At 39.0% G+C, this 19871-nt stretch overlaps 1 long non-coding RNA gene across 3 annotated transcripts in view; it reads left to right on the forward strand.

Moving 5' to 3' along the window:
* The window catches only part of LOC120868019, a 305640-nt gene that overhangs the window by 172276 nt on the left and 113493 nt on the right, over positions 1 to 19871 (forward strand). For 2 of the 3 annotated variants that reach the window (XR_005722116.1, XR_005722117.1), the window contains exon 4: positions 7087 to 9067. This is a non-coding gene — a long non-coding RNA (uncharacterized LOC120868019). Of the gene's footprint in view, positions 1 to 7086; positions 9068 to 19871 lie in introns of those variants that run through there. The other variant, XR_005722118.1, reaches the window with a different exon arrangement.

Genomic DNA, 19871 nt, shown 5'->3' on the forward strand with positions numbered 1-19871 from the left:
CACCAAACTAATACATGTTCATCTTTCAGCTTTGAAGAAGATGTTACTTCCTTCTGGAAGCTTTGCCAACCACAACACCTTTTCTAGTATCTTTCTTGCTCCTTAGTCGCTGCTGCTACTGCTGCTAAGTCACTTCAGTCGTGTCCGACTCTGTGTGATCCCATAGATGGCAGCCCACCAGGCTCCCCCAACCCTGGGATTCTCCAGGCAAGAACACTGGAGTGGGTTGCCATTTCCTTCTCCAAGGCATGAAAGTGAAAAGTGAAAGTGAAGTTGCTTAGTCATGTCTGACTCTTAGTGACCCCATGGACTGCAGCCCTCCAGGCTCCTCTGTCCATGGGATTTTCCAGGCAAGAGATACTGGAATGGGGTGCCATCGCCTTCTCCACCTTAGTCGTTAAGTTGTGTTAGATTCTTTGAGACCCTATGGACTGTAGCCTGCCAGGCTCCTCCGTCCATGGGATTCTCCAGGCAAGAATACTAGAGTGGGTTGCCCTTTCCTTCTCCAGGGGATCTTCCCAACCAGGGATTGAACCTGTGCCTCTTGTATCTCCTGCATTGACAGGTGGGTTCTTTACCACTAAGCCACCTGTGTAGCCATTTACTAATGACTGCAACCATCAGTCTACACTCTTATCCCAGCTTCCTAGTTTGCCTCCCCCATCAGGTGTATTTGTCTTACATACTCTTATTCCCCTAGAATTGAGCACTATGCTTGATACTTCTTGTCATTTAGTAATTTAAAAAATAAGACAAAATAAAGGGATGCTTATGCCATGGTTTTAAAGGAAATCTCTGTGTTGACACTTGGGAACTTTTTGCCAGTTGTCAAAGTGTCTAATAAGCCCTCCATGCCCAGAATCACTTTGGCCCTCTCTCCTTTTTGAATGATTATCAAGAGGCACTGTCACCCCCTGGGGAGGCTTAGTCCCAGACTCTGCCATTTAGAGTGTAATATAAGACGTCCTTTTCTGGAAGCAACATTGTGCGTAGTGGTACCTTTCAGCACAGTGAAAACTCGAAAAAGAGGGTGGTCTCAGCCAAGGGTCAAATTGCAGATACAATGCTTTATGTATTTGGCAGTGCTCTAGAGACAAATACATAATCACAGAGGTATGCGATCTGGTTGGAAAATTCAGGCCAGATAGAATGACATGGGTAGAAAAGCACATACACAAACACATAACAATGAGCACTCTTATTTGTAAAAACCACATTAATGGATGGCAGCTCCCTACCTCTAAAGTGATTTATAAATTAAAATAATTGCCTCTTTGAACTGTGCAGATATTAATTGACCTATCACTAATGTACATACAGTCTCTAAACCATCCAAACATTACCTAAACATTTTATTCCCTTTATTCTGGAAACCCCAAAACCCACAAAAATAGGCTCTTTGTTCTGGTGCCAAGGGTCATAAAGGAAAAGCCATCATCTTTGATGACTTTGCAATTCTTATTCTAGTTCTTCATCAAATTAATCTGAGTGAAATTAGTGAGCACTCTGAGATTGAATAAGTCTTCCTATTCCCCTCCCCTTTTTACAATCTCATCCCAAGCACATGGATCCGTTTCTGGCTCAAATTTCTGGTAATGAGAGCAAGGCAATTCATTATTTTTTTAAAATTAATTTTAGCTTTGGGTACATATCCTAAATCACTTCAGGTTGTGGGCGCCTGGCATTTCCTTCCTATGTAAAATGAGAGAGAAACTAAATTGGCTGAGGCCCAGACATGCATGGACTATGACACGCTTGCTAGGGGTTCATTCTGGAAGGGTGATCTTGACCTAAATCCAAAGGCAGGCAGAAAAGCACAGCAGTTAGGACAGGAGTCTTAGGGCAGTGGTTATAAACCAGGGCTGATTTTATTTCCCCAGTGAAAATCTGACAATGTCTGGAGACATTTAGGGTTGTTGCAACTTGTTGAGAGGGAGGTACTGCTGGCATCTGATGTGTGGAAGCCAAAGACGCTGCTAAACATCCTACAATGTCCAGGACAGCCCCCAACCCTGACACAAAGGATTATCCAGTCCAAAATGTCAGTAGTGCTGAGGTTGAGCAACTCTACCCTAGAAGCTGCGATAGTTGAATTCACATCCCAGCTCTGCTTTTTTATGGCAGTGTGATCTTGAGTAAGTTTCTTGATTTCTTTGAGCCTTAGAAATTTCTCTTCTGTCAAATGAAGATAATGATAAAGTATCTACATGGATAGCATTTTGTCAAGCCTGGCATTTGTAAAAGTTTAAAAACATTATATTCTATTTTAACTGGAGTGGGTAGCCGTTCCCTTCTCCAAGGGATCTTCCCAACCAAGGGATCGAAGCCAGGTCTCTTGCATTGCGGGCAGATTCTTTACCAGCTGAGCCACAAGGGAAGCCTAAGAATACTGGAGTGGGTAGCCTATCCCTTCTCCAGGGGATCTTCCCGACCCAGGAATTGAACCATGGTCTCCTGCATTGCAGGTGGATTCTTTAGCAGCTGAGCTAACAGGGAAGCCCCAATTCACCAATTACTGTATTTCAAATGGAAATACAAATTGCCAAAACTTGGGCAGGGGGTAATTGCCAACTTTCAAATATTAGTTCCAAGCCCATACTTTACTTTCTCTTTATATTGATATACAATGGAAGGATAAAAAATGCATAATTATATTTAGAAAATATATTTGGCAACAACCGAATTTTATTTGGTGTGATTAAGTGATGCTAATTTCCAAATCTCAAAAATTCATTCTGTTTTGATTTAGGAACAGGAAAGGATGCATTATGAAGATATACCTTTTTCAGCATCTATAAAGACCCATAGTTTCTAAGCCAGAAATACAATAATATTTGCTTTAATTCATGATTTTTTTTTTAAACAGAAAAACCTCAGTTTTCCAGTGAGCGAAGCACTGGAATAGCAGTCTAAAAATGCCTAAGAGAGTGGAAGAAAATGGAAATAAAAACCATATTCTGATATTTTTCTATGTGATACTGACATGTAATATTATATCAGGTTAAGCAAATATGGTTTTTATACAAAATTTAATATTTATTTGAATTAAATCAATTTGGACTTATAAAATGTGCATACAAAAGTTTCCTGAAGTTACTTCCAATAAGAAGTGTTCTAATATTACACAGCAGTCTGCTAGTGCTTTATACCCACACTGAAAATACTCTCCCCAAATGATTTTATACATAAAAACCAAGATCTCCTGATATTTCTTAATGTTACAACTCCTACTTCTTTGTGCCAGGCTTTACTGAATGGACTAAACCGCACAGTCTTCTGGTCATTCTACAGATATTGTTGAATACCAACTACATGTTCCCATGGAAACAGGTGCTAGGATTATATCATGCTTTGAAATATGCAGATGGTCAGAAGGCCACACAGGTTGATGAGTGAGGACTCAGATTTCTAGAGTCAGAGAGAGTTGGCTTGACCTCTGGACATTTGGCTATGTCATGTATTACACTGGTGAGCCTTTGGACATCTACTCAACCTGTCTGAGGATCAGTTTCCCCATCTGAAACTAGGTTGAAAGAGTATTTCTTGTTTGTTAAGAGGATGCGGTTGACATATTAATATATCTATTACCATGTGTAAAATAGATAGCTAATGGGAATCTGCAGTACAGGGCAAGGAGCTCAACTCATTGTTCTGTGGTGACCCAGACGGCTGGGATGGGGGAGGATGGGAAGGAGGTCTAAGGGCGAGGAGATACATATATCCACACACACATGGCTGATTTAGGAGCTCCCCCAGTAGCTCAGTGCTAAAGAATCTACCTGTGGTGCAGGCACCGCAGGAAACATGGTTCAATCCCTAGGTCAGGAAGATCACCTGGAGGAGGATATGGTAACCCACTCCACTATTCCTGCCTGGAGAATCCCATGGACAGAAGATCCTTGCAAGTTACAGTCCATAGAGTCACAAAGAATGGGACACAACTGAAGCAGCTTAGCATGCATGCACGCACGTGGCTGATTTGCTTCATTTCACAGCAGAAACTAACATAATGTTGTAAGACAGCCATATCCCAATTAAAAAAAAAAAAAAAAACAGGATACTGGTAAACAGCATTGAACTCGAGTCTTGTTATTTATTAAGAAAATGGTTCAAGAATGATTAGCTATATTATTTTAATGACCACTGTCTTATTTTTATAGTTTAGAAATGGCCTCGTTTTGGAAAATGGACGCTTTTTTGGGCATTTTCTTCTTGAAACACACAAGAAAATTGATGGGAGAGTTTAAAAAGCATTACAAACCAGAAGTTGAATAAACCATATTTCTTAGCACAATGTGTATAGGCTTACCAAATGGAGCCAGCTGTCACAAAATAACCCAGGGTTGTTGTTGGTTTTTTTTCTTTTTAAGCTTCTGATCGCCAACTGGATGCTTAATCCAGTAGCTGGGCAAGCGTCTCTATGAATATGCAATTTCATGGTTTGCGTATTTTCCTTAGACATAGAGTAGTATTATGAAATCCTTTGTACAAATCCTTCAGTATGCACAGATTCAGAGCTGCTTTCTAATTGGACTTTAGATAAATGACTTTTTTTTTTAATACAGACAGCCAGCTAATAAAATTCTAAATGGTTCTGAAGAAAAAATTACACACTAAATAGCATTTATTAGTTTTATTACTAAAAAAATGCATGTTTCCTATGGAAAATACAAAAAGCAAAAAGAAGAAAATACAAAAATTCACCTCTAATCTCAATGACCAGAGATAACATTTTGTGTGTGTGTGTGCACGCACACACACATGTGTGTATAATTATGTATGGAATGTTACTTTTCTTCAACAAATTTTTCTCCTTTCATTTAATACTATACTGGGATCATTAAATGTTACTACATGAGAGCAGGGGTCAGCAGTCTTTCTGCAAAGGGCTAAATGATAAACGGATTAGATTTTGTGGGCTGTGCTGTTTCTGTGCCAGCTACTCAGCTGTCACTGTGACATGAAAACAGCTAGCGACAATCTCTAAATGAATGGCTGTGGCCAAATTCTGCCCATGGTGGGCTAGGCTTCTCCCTCAACCTGTAGTTCACTGACTCCTCTATACAAAAGCCTCATCAATAATTATGATATGTTACTAAATATAATTATACTACAGTATCATTGAGTTACATTTGTTATAATAGTTATTAAGGAAAATGTATGACTTTTTAATCCTCTAGATCTTAGAGATTTCTTCAAATGTTGTCTTGTTACTGCACATTTTGGGAAATTAAATATAATCAAACAATAACCAAGCATCAGAGGAATATAGTTTTCTGGAGGTCAGTTAAAAAATGCAAGAACTCTGACACTACCCTTAATTAAGTGTCTGTTTGTTCCACCACCATAATTTCCTAAATTCCTAGTTTTGTTTTGGGAGCAGTGGTCCCATGCAATGAAGGCCAATGCTGCTGGTTACTCTAAGCTATGAGAGGGTTTCTGTTCATGACACGAATAGCACAAATCCAGCTCTCTGCTGCAGCTGCTACTGAGACCCAGTTGCTTTCACAAATAATAATGCCACTTGTTTTGAGATTGTTCTAGTAAGGAGGTATATTCCTTGAATTGATTCCTTTGTCTTTTAACTCTCTGAAACATAGAGGAATGGGTTATACACTATGCTCTGTGGGAAACAAACTCTGATACAATTACTAGCATTAAGGAGATTTATTAGGGAGTGCTCTTGGGATCAACACCTGTGAAAGGGAGGATGGGGTAGAGGGACAACTTGAGCTCTGTTGTATTCTCAGGACAGGCTTCAGCTGACCCCAAGAAAAGCTCTGGAGCTGAGGTGGCTCTGCAGCATTGACTTGAGCTGGAGGAAGAGCATGCAGACTTGACATGCTGGAGTTGACTACCTATTGGCTGAGAACACGTGGGAAGGGCTTGGTGGCTCCCCCTAGCAGTCTTTTCCCAAAGGGGGCCAAATAACCAGGGTTGCCATCTGACTGCACTCCCAGCAGTTCATGGGTAAGCCCATCATTCCTGAAGGGGTTTCTTGGTGTGCATCAAGACATCTACCTTCTCATGGGTTAAGTCCCAGTAAGAAACTTGCTCAAGTAAATGTTCTGTTCTCAGTATGAAAAGCCAATAAAGTGATGTTTTTGAGGTGGTGTAGAATTTTAAGTCTGGTTTAATGAGACCATTTTGTTTAATAATTTGTTTAATCAGTCACCCTATGAATACCAAGATCTGCAAACTCTGTATGTGCAAGGCAAGTGTGCGTAAGTTAGATAGTAAAACAGGTTAAAGAACCATGGGGAGCTTAGAGCGTCTTGGGGGAATGTGCAATTGTGAATTACAAGGTGAAATGATGGCAGTATTGGAAGTGATGTAACAATTATATCCTATAAGAAACCACAATTTGTTCAATTCAAATTCCCATTCTATTTTTAAACTGCTGCCTTGTTTAAATTTATTAATAAATGGTATCAGTAGTAATCACAGTTCAATTTCTACTGCAGCAAAGCCTGGAGTCACACATATAGATGACAAGACTTGGAGATGGGTACCATGGTTAAGATTTATTATTTCTAAAACACACTTAGTTATGAGCAGTCCCATGTGCCAGGTAATCCAGCTCTCAGCACTATGATCTATAACCTTCTTTTGGATGTCATTCATTCCTTCCCTCTATGATTGTATATATATTTACCAGTATTTTATAATACATTGCAGGTTTTACTCAGGGGCTCCACTGAATAAAAATACTGTATTAAAAATGTATTTTGATTCACACATGGAATGCAGCCTCAGCTCTTTCTCACCTGCAAGTCAAGAATGAGGTCCTTGTACAATTAAAAGCTAAAGTGGGACTTTATATGGGCACCTGGAGGGTTGTGGACTAAGTTCAAGATTATGAAAAAATTGATGTAGAATTCCAATAAGGGCAAAAGAGATTTCACTTGGAACACATCAAATGCCAAAATTACTGCTTCAGTGTGACATATATGCAAGGCATATATGACAACATGGGATTTTATGGTTTCTAGGAAATACTGGGCATCAAACATAGTTTTCTTCAATAAGGCAATTCTGTACTAATGGTGTCACTTATTTATTCATTCACTGTTTCATTCAATATAGGGTTGATGTGTTGCACATTTCCAGGGAGCATCAGCGGTATCATCATGTATGTGGATAGTGCCCTTGAAGCTGTACGGGACACAACCTTCACAACCATATTCAGTTTGATCAACAACATAAACTGGGTGAGTACATGCCTGGCACTGAGAATAGAGCAGTGAGCAAGGCAGATTTGGATCATATCCCTGTAAAGCTTTACTTTAGAGGAAGTCAGACAAAAAATTAGTAGCTACAAAACCTAAATGAATATAAACTGAGATAAGTCCTAGAAGTACAGGGATGTGATACACAAGGACCTCTAACAAGGGCTATTAAGAAAGAAATTCAGAGGAAGCAATGTTTAAGTTGAAGCATAAAGGATAACTTTCTTTATGGATGTGAAAACAAGTTAGCAAAGGATGTTTCAGGAAGAGGGAAGGATATTCAGAAAGGAAAAACAACAGCAACAAATCACATCACGAAGGATATGGAATAGCCAAGGAATTGAAGTGTGGCTGGGAAATGGAGGAGACAGGACTGGAGAGGGAGTCAGGGGCCAGGGCCCTGGAGTGAGGTCATGCTTGTGCATTTTGGAGAAGACATGTGACAGTGACAAAATACATGTGGCTGCTGATATGAGGGCTCTTTCAGTAGGACAAGTGAGAGACAGTGGTGGCTTGTCTAGGGCAATGCCGGAAAAGGCGGGAAGAAGCAGACAGATAAAAGAGGTTTTCTACTGAAATGTATTACCCTAACCTCATTCTGCTATTTGCTGGCCATTAGTGTGAATTATTTTGACCTTTGCATGCTCTTAGACAGTATTAAACATCAACTGTTGTGAGTGATTCTGTGAAGAGCAGAATTATTTGAAGTTAACATCGAAGACCATCGAAATCAAGTGTTGGGTTTGCCTATTAATATGTCATAATGACAATAAAACAGTCATTACACTCTCTTTCATCAGAAATCTATTTGACAACCTAAAATTTAATCCCTCTTTTCTCTTCTATAACATGGAGTATCTACTCATTTGAGATTGTGGTGAAGATGCAAAGAGATGATACATACCTAAAGTACTCATCACAATGTCTGCTATACCATATTTGTTGTTGGATATTTTTTACTACTGCTTTATTCATACTTATGATGGGAGTCTGGAGTGAGAGTTAATCACCTTTTTTCCTCTGAGTTGGCTGGGCACCAAAATTTTGGGAAAGAGATGCAGCAGTTAAATGAAGAGAGATAAAAATGTTAGCTTTATCACCAATATCGCTGAATTTAAGAACATGATTGGCTTTTCTGCCCATTTGCACCAAATCTAGCAATGGATACCCTTAACTTAAGGAAACCTGCATATCTACACCTCAAAACTGCTCTTGTGCCTCCATCAGGAACACAGAGGGTTTGAGCAAGACCAGGACCCTGCCCTGATTCAGGTGTGCTTATGTCATGGAAGAAGTGAACAGTACACTTTCACTCTTCCATGGAACCAGAGGGGGGAGAAATTGAGAGCAAGGACCCTGGAGTTTGAATGAGTGAGTGAACCTGACTGTGCCATTCATCAGCCAAGCAGACATACAAGTGCCTCTGAGTTTCTATGAGTTAATCTCCTCACCTAGAAGATGGGGATGATAACGTGCTACCTCACAGGACTGCTGTGAGGATTAAAGAAATGAAAATGTTGGTATCTGGCATGTAGAAATATATGTTTGCCATGACCAGCAACTGAAAAAAAAGAATACAGAAAACGCTGCACTGTATACTTTTCCAATCTCATCCACCAGAAAGATTACTGTTCTTCCCCAGGGTAAGAGCATTCAAGGAGAAAATATTTCTGAAAGAAAAGGGAATACATATTTCCAGTGCATTCCCTTCCTGAGGCACGGGATGAGGGGTAAGCCCTTCCTCTATGCTGAATATCAGGGAAGAGTAGGAGCTGACCTTTCATATACTCTATCATGGACTTCCTTGGTAGCTGCTATGCAGGAGACCTGGATTTGATCCCTGGGTTGGGGAGATCGCCTGAGAAGGAATGGCTACCCACTCCAGTATTCTTGCTTGGAGAATCCCATGGACAGAGGAGCCTGGTGGGCTACAGCCCATGGGGTCACAAAGAGTCAGACACTACTGAGCAACACACACACAGACACACACACAGACACACACGCACACACACACCCCTACCCTATCACTTGATACTTTGGCCTTGAATCTGTCCTATCTGCCAGGTTCCTGTCTCTCCCTTCAACTACAAAGACCGGGATCTGTCACATTCATCAGTATATCCTCTCTATAACGTTTTATCATGTACTGTGCTTTGCATGCACTGTGCCATTTACAATCAGTGACTGATGGATTTGAACATGAGCTTTTATGTCTGAGCTACCTTGTTTCTTAACTGACTTAATTATGAAGGGCTGCTGCCGAGGGGCAAAACATAGGCCCCAAGCAGGAAGTATGAGGTTCCCGTTTGTCAGCTCCCTTTCTTCAGACCCCAACTTTCAGGATTACCCAGAAAGCTGGGTGCCTAAAGCGAACAAAAATTTTCTTACCACAAGGCAAACACTTTACATTTATATTCCTTGCTTGTGATTTTTTTTTTTACTCTAAAATTCTTGGGTTTCTCTGTCCAAAGCAGAAACAAAGAATTTAGAAAAAAATTATTATCTATTATCTTGATATCTTTTATTACCTTGATATCTTTCCTTCATATATATCCTCATCAATTAGATTTAGCTACATGTATGACACAGAGGAAGGATTAAGTGGGATAGTTTCCCACTTAATGGAATATTAGGTTGGTGCAAAAATAATTTTGGTTTTGCATTATTGAATTTTGCCATTTGATATTGGAATACATTCTTAAATAAATGTGGTTTTGTTATACATTATTTTAATGTGCATTTCTTGCCTTATATTTTTGGCTAATGAATTACTCCTTGATGTTTATTTTATATGTATTTTAGACTAGGGAAATGATGTTAGACAAAATCAATTCAAATGATTTTCTTATTTGAGCTCAAAATGGGTCATAAAGCAGTGGAGACAACTGGTGACTTCAACAATGCATTTGGCCCAGAAACTTTTAATGAACATACAGTGCACTGGAGGTTCAAGAAGTTTTGCAAAGTAGATTAGAGCCGTGAAGATGAGGAGTGCCGTGGCTAGCCATTGGAAGTGTACAACGACCAACTGAGAGGATCACTGAAGTTAATCCGCTTTCAACTACATGAAAAGTTGCTGAAGAACTCAACATCGACCATTCTATGGTCATTTGGCATTTGAAGCAAATTGCAGCTCCATAAGTGGGTGTCTCAAGAGCTGACTGCAAATCAAATAAACAGTCTTTTAGAAGTGTCATTTTCTCTTACTCTATGCAACAACAATGTGAATTTTATGTGACAACCAGTGATGACCAGTTCAGAGGCTGGACTGAGGAGCAGCTCCAAAGCGCTTCCCAAAGCCAAACTTGCACCAATAAAAGCGTCATGGTCATTGTTTTGTGGTCTGCTGCTAGTTTAATCCACTACAGCTCTCTGAATCCTAGTGAAACCATTACATCTGAGAAGTATGCTCAGCAAATCGATGAGATGCACAAAAAACTACAACTCCTGCAACCAGTACTGGTCAACAGAAAGGGCCCAATTCTTTTCTGTGACCTGGCTGCATATCACCCAACCAATGCTTCAAAAGGTGAACAAACTGGGCCATAATTTTTGTCTCAGGTGCAATATCCATGTGACCTCTGTCCAACTGACTACCACTTCTTCAAACATCTTGACAACTTTTTGTAGGGAAAATGCTTCCACAACCAACAGGATGCAGAAAAAGCTATCCAAGAGTTTGCTGAATCCCAAAGCATAGGTTTTTATGCTATAGTAATAAACAAACTAATTTCTCATTGGCAAAAATGTATTGATTGTAATGGTTCTTATTTTGATTAATAAACATGTGTTTGAGCCTAGTTACAGTGATTTAAAATTTAGTATCCATAAACGTAATTACTTTTGCACCAACCTGATAGTTTCTTTGATTTGTACTATTTATTCACTGAAACCATTTATTTGCTATTTACTATTTGCCTCCCCCAATTACAATGTATGTTCAATGGGACTTTATCTATTTTGTCTGGCTCTTGGATGCCATGGTTTTATGCCTCAGTTTAGCAAATTGTGACCAGCTGGCCAAATCCAACCTACTGCTTGCTTTGTACATAAAGTTTTATGGGGAAACTATCAGATCTGTGTGTTTACATATCGTCTTTAGTTGTTTTTGCCCTGTAACACCTGACCTGAGCAGTTGTGACAAAGATTGGGTGGCCCTCAAAACCTAAATCTTTTACTATGTGGCTGACTCACTACAGAAAATGTTGGTTAATCTCTGGCATAAACTACTAACTGATGCATTCTAAGTATTTAAACACTTGCAGAATGAAGGAGTGAATGAATCAATAAATATATAACCTATATAGATAAAGAGTAGAAAATACAGATAAATAAAAGTGTTAAAGGGATAGAACTATGCTTAAAAACTGTTTTTGTTTTTAAATCTTGTAACATTTAAGAACGTCATTTTTTAAAGTAGTTGCAGAATTTTAAAATACCACCACTTCTGTAGATTGTTGGGAATATTGAGTTCTTGTGGCTCAAAAATTGCTTCAAATCTAGATTACTGAGCCATTTGCTCATGTTTTCATTTTTAGTTCAAAAGCCAAGCACCCTCATTCTTAATTATCCTTCTAATTGTGAGCTAACAGTGGGGTAAGCCAGCCCATGGGGATTACTTGAGAAGCTATTTCCACAGTCGATGATGCGAGTTGTTCAAACATGAGTGGATCAGAAACAGACCTGACTTATGGAGTAATGTAAATAATATTTACCAAAGTGGTCATTTATCAAAATTAAATTGATCCAAGACCCCATGAGGCTTGGTTATCTTAGCCTCTACTCCAGACATAACATTTACCTGATAATTCACAAAGCTCCCAGGCCAGCTCCATTCTCCTTAGCTTGGCATTTCTTACTTGGACCTTTCAAAGAGGCCTTCTTTGTTTAAACTTCAATCTGTTAAACAAGAAAAAGCAGCGAGCCTTTACATTTTTAAAAGATCAAGAAAAGAAAAGAGGAGAAAGAGACACTTTATTTGTTTCACACAAGGACGAAAACTGGTCTCGCTCACTGACTCCATCCGTCTCCAGGTTCCTCTGAGTATGGTCACAGGACTTTTAAAGCTATTTGCTCATTTGCTTAATGCTCCTTTAGGGGCCTTTCCAATGAGTAACACAGCCAAAAAAGAGGAGAGACAATCTATTCACCAAAAGGTCACATTTTTAAAAGACATTTTGCATACTTCATTTCACAAAGAAACAATGTTGCAAGAGCTCTGGGACATTAATTTTTCAAAGGCAAAATATTCATCTTTAATGCACATGGCCATAGGTTCAAAAAGCAATGTTAAGTTTGCGTATGTTGGCTGGAGTAATGCTATTTAAGACTTCCTCCTAGATGTCTACTTCAGAGCAGTTTCATCCAACAGTGTTCAGTGTGTTGCTTTGCATTTCAAAGCCCTAAAATCAAACATAATCGAGGTTCCAGGGTGGCTTTCAATGTAGAAGGCATGTGTTTAAGTGGATTTATAGGCATTTACATCCTTAATGAACACTGGTGTCATTTTCTCTAAAGTAACTCAACAAAACAGTATAAATTATTTGATGCTTTTTTTTTTTTTTTTTTTTGCCAAAAGTAAAAGATCACAGTGCCCTAGAAAGCATCCTGACCATCTGAGTGACTTCATTAAACATGGCTGCCCCATTCTGCCCTGAGTTCCCATCTATAATTAATCATGAAAATGGCTAGACTAAGTAGAATTCAATTATGATGAAGGGTCAAATTTTTGGAAGACAAAGTTGAAATGATTCTGAGGCTCAGGGTGATACAACTCTTTGTAAAGGTTCACTTCAGAAACAACCTTTCTGGAGTTGGAGAGGTGAAATGTCTTAGACTGAAAAAGGAAAGGCAGCAATTCTAGAATAGCAATGATATATAGGAACCCACACAGAGAATGAAGATACCAAGCAGGACAGAATGCTAGAGACATTCAAAAAGTCATGCAAACAGAAATGGAGCAGGGATGCTAGTTGTGAATCTACTTCATAAGGGACTTATTTTTTGAGGCCAATAACATACCTTTCTACACAATTTCAAATGTAGGATATTACTTAAGCCTCTTTATGCTCCATATCTAAATCTATAGGAAGTCCAGCAGCCATGTACTCTGCTTTTATTAGACTGAGCATACCCACATGATTTTAATAAAGTTTTGAAAGGACATGAGTTTCCTGCTATTTCAATGAAAACCACTTGCAAGATGCATTTAAAGCAATAGATCTATTGCATGTCAACACATGCTCTCTCTATGCAAATACACCACTTCTCTAACAGCCCACAAAACAAAACACGGACACACTCATCAAGCGCATGAGACACAGGAGAAAAATGTCATCGTTGTAAATGTTTGTGGGTAAAAAAAAAAGGGAGAGTGTGATGGGTACCAGGGTAAGCTGTCCAGATTCCCAGGATGAAGACTGAGGTTCTTATTACTTCAATGACTGAAAGCTCAGCATCTGTTGGAGTCCCTCCCTCTCTCTGGGAATTATCAGCCAAGTAGTATCTTTAAACATTTTTTTATTGCAATATTGATTTACAATGTTGTGTTTCACGTGTATAGCATATTGATTCAGTTATACATCTACTTATTCTTTTTCAGATTCTTTCCCCATATACGTTATTACAGAATACTGAGTAGAGTTTCCTGTACTAAGCAGTAGGTCCTTGTTGGCTATCTATTTTATATGTAGTAGTTTGTGTATGTTAATCCCAAGCCCCAGGTTTATAACATCCCTCCTTCCTCACATCTCCCCTTTGGTAACAGTAAGTTTGTTCTTGAAATCTGTGAGTTTGTTCCTATTTTGTAAATAAGCTTATTTATATCCTTTCTTTTAAAAATTAGATTCTGCATATTAGTAATATGTGATATTTGTCTTTGTCTGACATAGTTCACTTAGTATGATCATCCTTAGGTCCATCATGCTACTATAAATGGAATTTACCTAGATAGCATATTCAAAAGCAGAGACATTACTTTGCCCACTAAGGTCCATCTAGTCAAGGCTATGGTTTTTCCTGTGGTCATGTATGGATGTGAGAGTTGGACTGTGAAGAAGGCTGAGTGCCGAAGAATTGATGCTTTTGAACTGTGGTGTTGGAGAAGACTCTTGAGAGTCCCTTGGACTGCAAGGAGATCCAACCAGTCTATTCTGAAGGAGATCAGCCCTGGGATTTCTTTGGAAGGAAATCCAAAGTTGAAACTCCAGTCCTTTGGCCACCTCATGCGAAAAGTTGACTCATTGGAAAAGACCCTGATGCTGGGAGGGATTGGGGGCAGGAAGAGAAGGGGACGACCGAGGATGAGATGGCTGGATGGCATCACTGACTCGATGGACGTGAGTCTGAGTGAACTCCGGGAGTTGGTGATGGACAGGGAGGCCTGGCGTGCTGCGATTCATGGGGTTGCAAAGAGTCGGACATGACTGAGTGACTGAACTGAACTGAATATTCCATCATGTATACACACACACACACACACACCCCACACACACACCCACCCACCCACATAATCTTTACCCATTCCTCTGTTGATGGACATTTAGGTTGTTTCCATGTCTTGGCTATTGTAAACAATGCTGCAATGAACACTGGGGTGCATATATCTTTTCAAATTATGGTTTTCTTCAGATATATGCCCAGAAGTGGAATTGCTGGATCATATGGTATTTTTAGTTTAAGGAACCTCTTACTGTTCTCCATAATGGCTTCCCTCATGGCTCAGATGGTAGAGTCTGCCTACAATACCGTAGACCTAGGTTTGATCCCTGGGTCAAGAAGATCCCCCGGAGAAGGAAATGGCAACCCACTTCAGTATTCTTGCCTGGAAAATCCCATGGATGGAGGAGCCTGGCAGGCTTGGTGGGCTATAGTCTGTGGGGTCACAAAGAGTCAGACATGACTGAGCAACTAACTAACTTATTTTTTTTTTCACTGTTCTCCATAGCAGCTGTACCAATTTATATTCCCACAAATAGGGAAGGAGGGTTCCCTTTTCTCCACACCATCTCCAGCACTTATGGTTTGTAGACTTTTTGATGATGGCCATTCTGACCAGTGTGAGGTGATATAAAGAATATCTTTTCCAAGGTTATACCTGTTCTCTGGAGACAGCTCACAATTCAAAGACAGGTCAATACGTGTATGTATATGTGAAGGGAAGGGCAGAGAGAGGTGTATAAAGTCATGGCTCCCTGACATCAGGTGACCTGAAGAGCCATTCTAGTTGGAAGTTATTGAAACCTTCCTCGTCACTACCGCGCATTCCAGCATCTTCTTGGGCCCAGTTCAACTTCCTGTAATCTCCCACAGGGTTTACTCTCAAGAGACCTGCATACAAATCTCTAAGCCAATTTCCCAGGGAAGCCAACCTAAGAGGGTGAAGACTATTCCTTCCTAATGTCTCTCTCATTCATTTTATTTTTAACTTTTTATTATGGAAATATCAAATATACACAAAAGTCAAGAAAAGACTACAACTCATCAAATTTATAAACATCTTGCCATTCTGGTTTCATCTAATCTTTGTAAAAACTATATTCTTTTAAAGTAAATAATTTCACGCATAAATACTTCACTGTGTATTTAACATATAAAGGTGTTTTTTTTGAAGCAATAATCATGCCATTATTATAAGATATAAATTAACTGTAATACCTTAAAGTCACCTAAAACCCAATATGTATCCAATATTCCTTTGTTTCCATTTTTTTAGAGTATGCATTGATTTGCAATTTTTTTTATCAAGAGGCTCTTTAGTTCCTCTTCACTTTCTGCCATTAGAGTGGGATATCATCTGCATATCTGAAGTGGCTGATATTTCTCCCAGCAATCTTGATTCCAGTTTGTGATTCATCCAGCCCAGCATGATGTACTCTGCATATAAATTAAATAAGCACGGTGACAATATACAGCCTTGTCGTACTCCTTTCCCAATTTTGAACCACACAGTTGTTTTGTGTTTGGTTTTAACTGTTGCTTCTTGACCCACATACAGGTTTCTCAGGAGACAGGTAAGGTGGTCTAGTACTACCAGGTCTTCAAGAATTTTCCACAGTTTGTTGTGACCCACACAGCCAAAAGCTTTAGCTTAGTCAATGAAGCAGTAGATTTTTTTTCTGGAACTTCCTTGCCTTTTCTATGACCCAACAAATGTTGGCAATTTGATCTCTGGTTCCTCTGTCTTTTCTAAATCCAGTTTACACACCTTGAAGTTCTCTGTTCACATACTGCTGAAGGTTAGCTTGAAGGACTTTTGGCATAACTTTGCTAACGTGAAATTAGCACAACTATATGAAGTTTGAACATTCTTTGGCATTGACCTTCTTTGGGATTGGAATGAAAACTGACCTTTTCCAGTCCTGTGACCACTACTGAGTTTTTCAAATTTGCTGGCATATTGAGTACAGCACTTTAACAGCATCATCTTTTAGTATCTGAAATAGCTTAGCTGGAATTCCATCACCTCTACTAGCTTTCTTTGTAGTAATGCTTCTTAAAGCCCACTTCACTTCATACTCCAGGATGTCTGGCTCTAGGTGAGTGATCACACCATCGTGGTTATCTGGGTCATTAAGATCTTTTTTGTAAAGTTCTTCTATCTATTCTTGCCACCTCTTCTTAATCTCTTCTGTGTCTGTTAGGTCCTTACCTTTGCTGTCCTTTATCATGCACATCCTTGCATGAAATGTTCCTTTGATATTTCCAATTTTCTTGAAGAGATCTTTAGTCTTTCCCGTTCTGTTGTTTTCCTCTATTTCTTTGCATTGTTCATTTAATAAGGCCTTTTTATCTCTCCTTGCTATTCTCTGGAATTCTGCATTCATTTGGGTCTATCTTTCCCTTTCTCCCTTGCCTTTTGCTTCTCTTCTTTCCTCAGATATTTGTAAGGGCTACTCAGACAAACACTTTGCCTTCTTGCATTTCTTTTTCTTTGGAATAGTTTTGGTCACTGCCTTCTGCACAATGTTATGAATCTCTGTCCATAATTCTTCATGCACTCTAAGAGATCTAATTCCATGAATCTATTTATCACCTCCATTGTATAATCATAAGGGATTTGATTTAGGTCATACCTGAATGGCCTAGAGGTTTTTCCCTATTTTCTTCAATTTAAGCCAGAATTTTGCAATGAATAGCTCATAATCTGAGCTACAGTCAGATCCAGGCCTTTTTTTTTTTTTTCCTTACTGACTATATAGAGCGTTTCCATCTTTGGCTGCAAAAAATATAATGAATGAATCTGATTTCAGCATCCACTATCTGGTAATGTCCATGTGTGGATCCATCTCTTGGGTTGTAGGAAAAGTGTATTTGCTATGACCAGTGTGTTCTCTTGACCAAACTCTTAGCCTTTTCACTGCTTCATTTTGTACTCCAAGGCCTGTTATAAACTTGCCTGTTATTCTGGGTATCTCTTGATTCCCTACTTTTGCATTCTAATCTCCTTTGATGAAAAAGACATCTTTTTTTGGTATTCATTCCAGAAGATGTTGTAGGTCTTCATAGAATGTTCAACTTCTTTGGCATCAGTGTTGAAGCACAGACGTGGATTACTGTGATGTTGAATGGTTTGCCTTAGAAACAAATTGCGATCATTCTGTCATTTTTGAGGCTGCACTCAAGTACTGCATTTTGGACTCTTGTTGACTATGAAGGCTACTCCATTTCTTCTAAGGAATTCTTTCCAACAGTAGTATATATAATGGTCATCAGAATTAAATTCAACCATTCCCATGCATTTCAGTTCACTGATTCCTAAGATGTCAATGATCAGTCTTCCCATTTCCTGCTTGACCACATCCAATCTACCTTGATTCATGGACCTAACATTCAAGGTGTCTATACAACCTTGTCTATACTGTGCTTTACAACATCAGACTTTACTTTTACCACCAGACACATCGACAGTTGAACATCATTCCTGCTTTGGCCCAGCTGCTTCATTCTTACTTGATCTATTAGCAATTTCCCTCCACTCTTCCCTAGTACTGAACACTTTCTGATCTGGGTGACAGAGGCCAAGCAGTGGTAGTCATCTCCCAGAGTCATATTTTTTTGCCTTTTCATACTATCCATAGGGTTCTCCATGCAAGAACACTAGAGTGGGCTGCCATATCCTTCTCCAGTGGACCATGTGTTGTCAGACTCTTTCTTACGACCTGTTTGTCTTGGGTGGCCCTGCACGGCATGGCTCACAGCTTCATTGAGTTACACAAGCCCCTTTTGCTATGACAAGTCTGTGATCCATGAAGGAGCCTAAAACTAACACATCATAAATCAATTATACCTCAACAGCAACAACAACAACAAATCCAGATTTTCCAAGAAGCCTTACACAAATCTTCTAACCAGAATTAGTCTTTCTCTGAATTCTCAAAATACTTGTGCAACATATGGCAGCAACAATGACACAGACTCTGAGTCACTGTTCTGCAGGTTACCAGCAATAGGACTTTCTTATCTACAAAATGGGAATAACGTGGCATTTACCCAGATAAAATTTTTGTGAAGGTTAAACAAGAGAATGAAGGCATGTGCTATTAATTCTAAACAACTGAATTCAAAGCTTCTGTAGAATTCATCTTTGTGGTTTCTGATAAGTCTTTTACAGTTTTGAACATAATATATTCAAAACTGTACAAGATTTATGTTTGCTAGAATGTTACACTCAACTTTTGACTGAAATTCTGGATCATTTGTTATCTTCTTAACACACTGAGAAGATAAGTTATTTATACCTTTAGAGGAAAATCCTATGTTTTAGGATGTGATCATTGATCCTAAGTGTGCCCATATATGCTAGATGGGCTTTGGAAGGTCACTTACCCTCTCTGAAGCTCAGTTTCCAGATCTGTAAAACTTAGGCATTGGTCTAAATCAGTGACTCTCAAAAAATGTCCTAGATTGCCAAGAACTTAAAAAAAAAAAAATCAGTTTTCCTATTACTTAAGAGACTTTTTCTTTAAAAAAGCAAACAGCACTAGTTCAAGTAACAATCCATGATCTTCCTACTTTTTATAATCAAAGTCATATAAAAGTGATTTTATTTGCTTATGCAACCTTAATCAAAAGTAAGTAGACAGGTTTTCCCCTGAGCTTTCTGTAATACTGAACCACAGTACTTAGCCACAAATTGTGGCATAAGTAACTTAAGTTGGCAACTGCTGTTCTTAATCATTTTTATGGTTCCCTTTTGCTTTGCAAAACCTGGGATGCTCCAAGATAAATCAGGCCCTTTAACTTTCAGTTCTTTTATGGCATTGTCATGTTTTCTGTATGTGCTTATATACTTTTGTTATTGTTGTAAAGGGACCAAAGACATGGAATCCAGTGTGGGTTACATTTCTCAGCCTGAGTGACAAGTGGGAATCATCTAGACAAGTAACGGGATGAGAGAGTGGAACAGAAACAGTGACTTGGGCAGAAGGAACTGGTATATAGGCTTAAACACAAGAGATAACTAGAGAAACTTTGGTACTTTGGGTAATTTAGTCTGTGTGCATACACACTTGTACTGCATAATGATGTAAAATGTATTTCTATGTATTGAGGTCAAAGAAGTTTGCTCACCATGACTCCAGACTTCAGGAAGCTTTCTTTAAAAGGCTGCTACAAGTCACCATGGGAAATAGGTGGTAGATA

Source organism: Oryx dammah, unplaced genomic scaffold (assembly GCF_014754425.2).
Source record: "Oryx dammah isolate SB20612 unplaced genomic scaffold, SCBI_Odam_1.1 HiC_scaffold_9, whole genome shotgun sequence".
In the NCBI taxonomy this organism is placed as follows: domain Eukaryota; kingdom Metazoa; phylum Chordata; class Mammalia; order Artiodactyla; family Bovidae; genus Oryx; species Oryx dammah.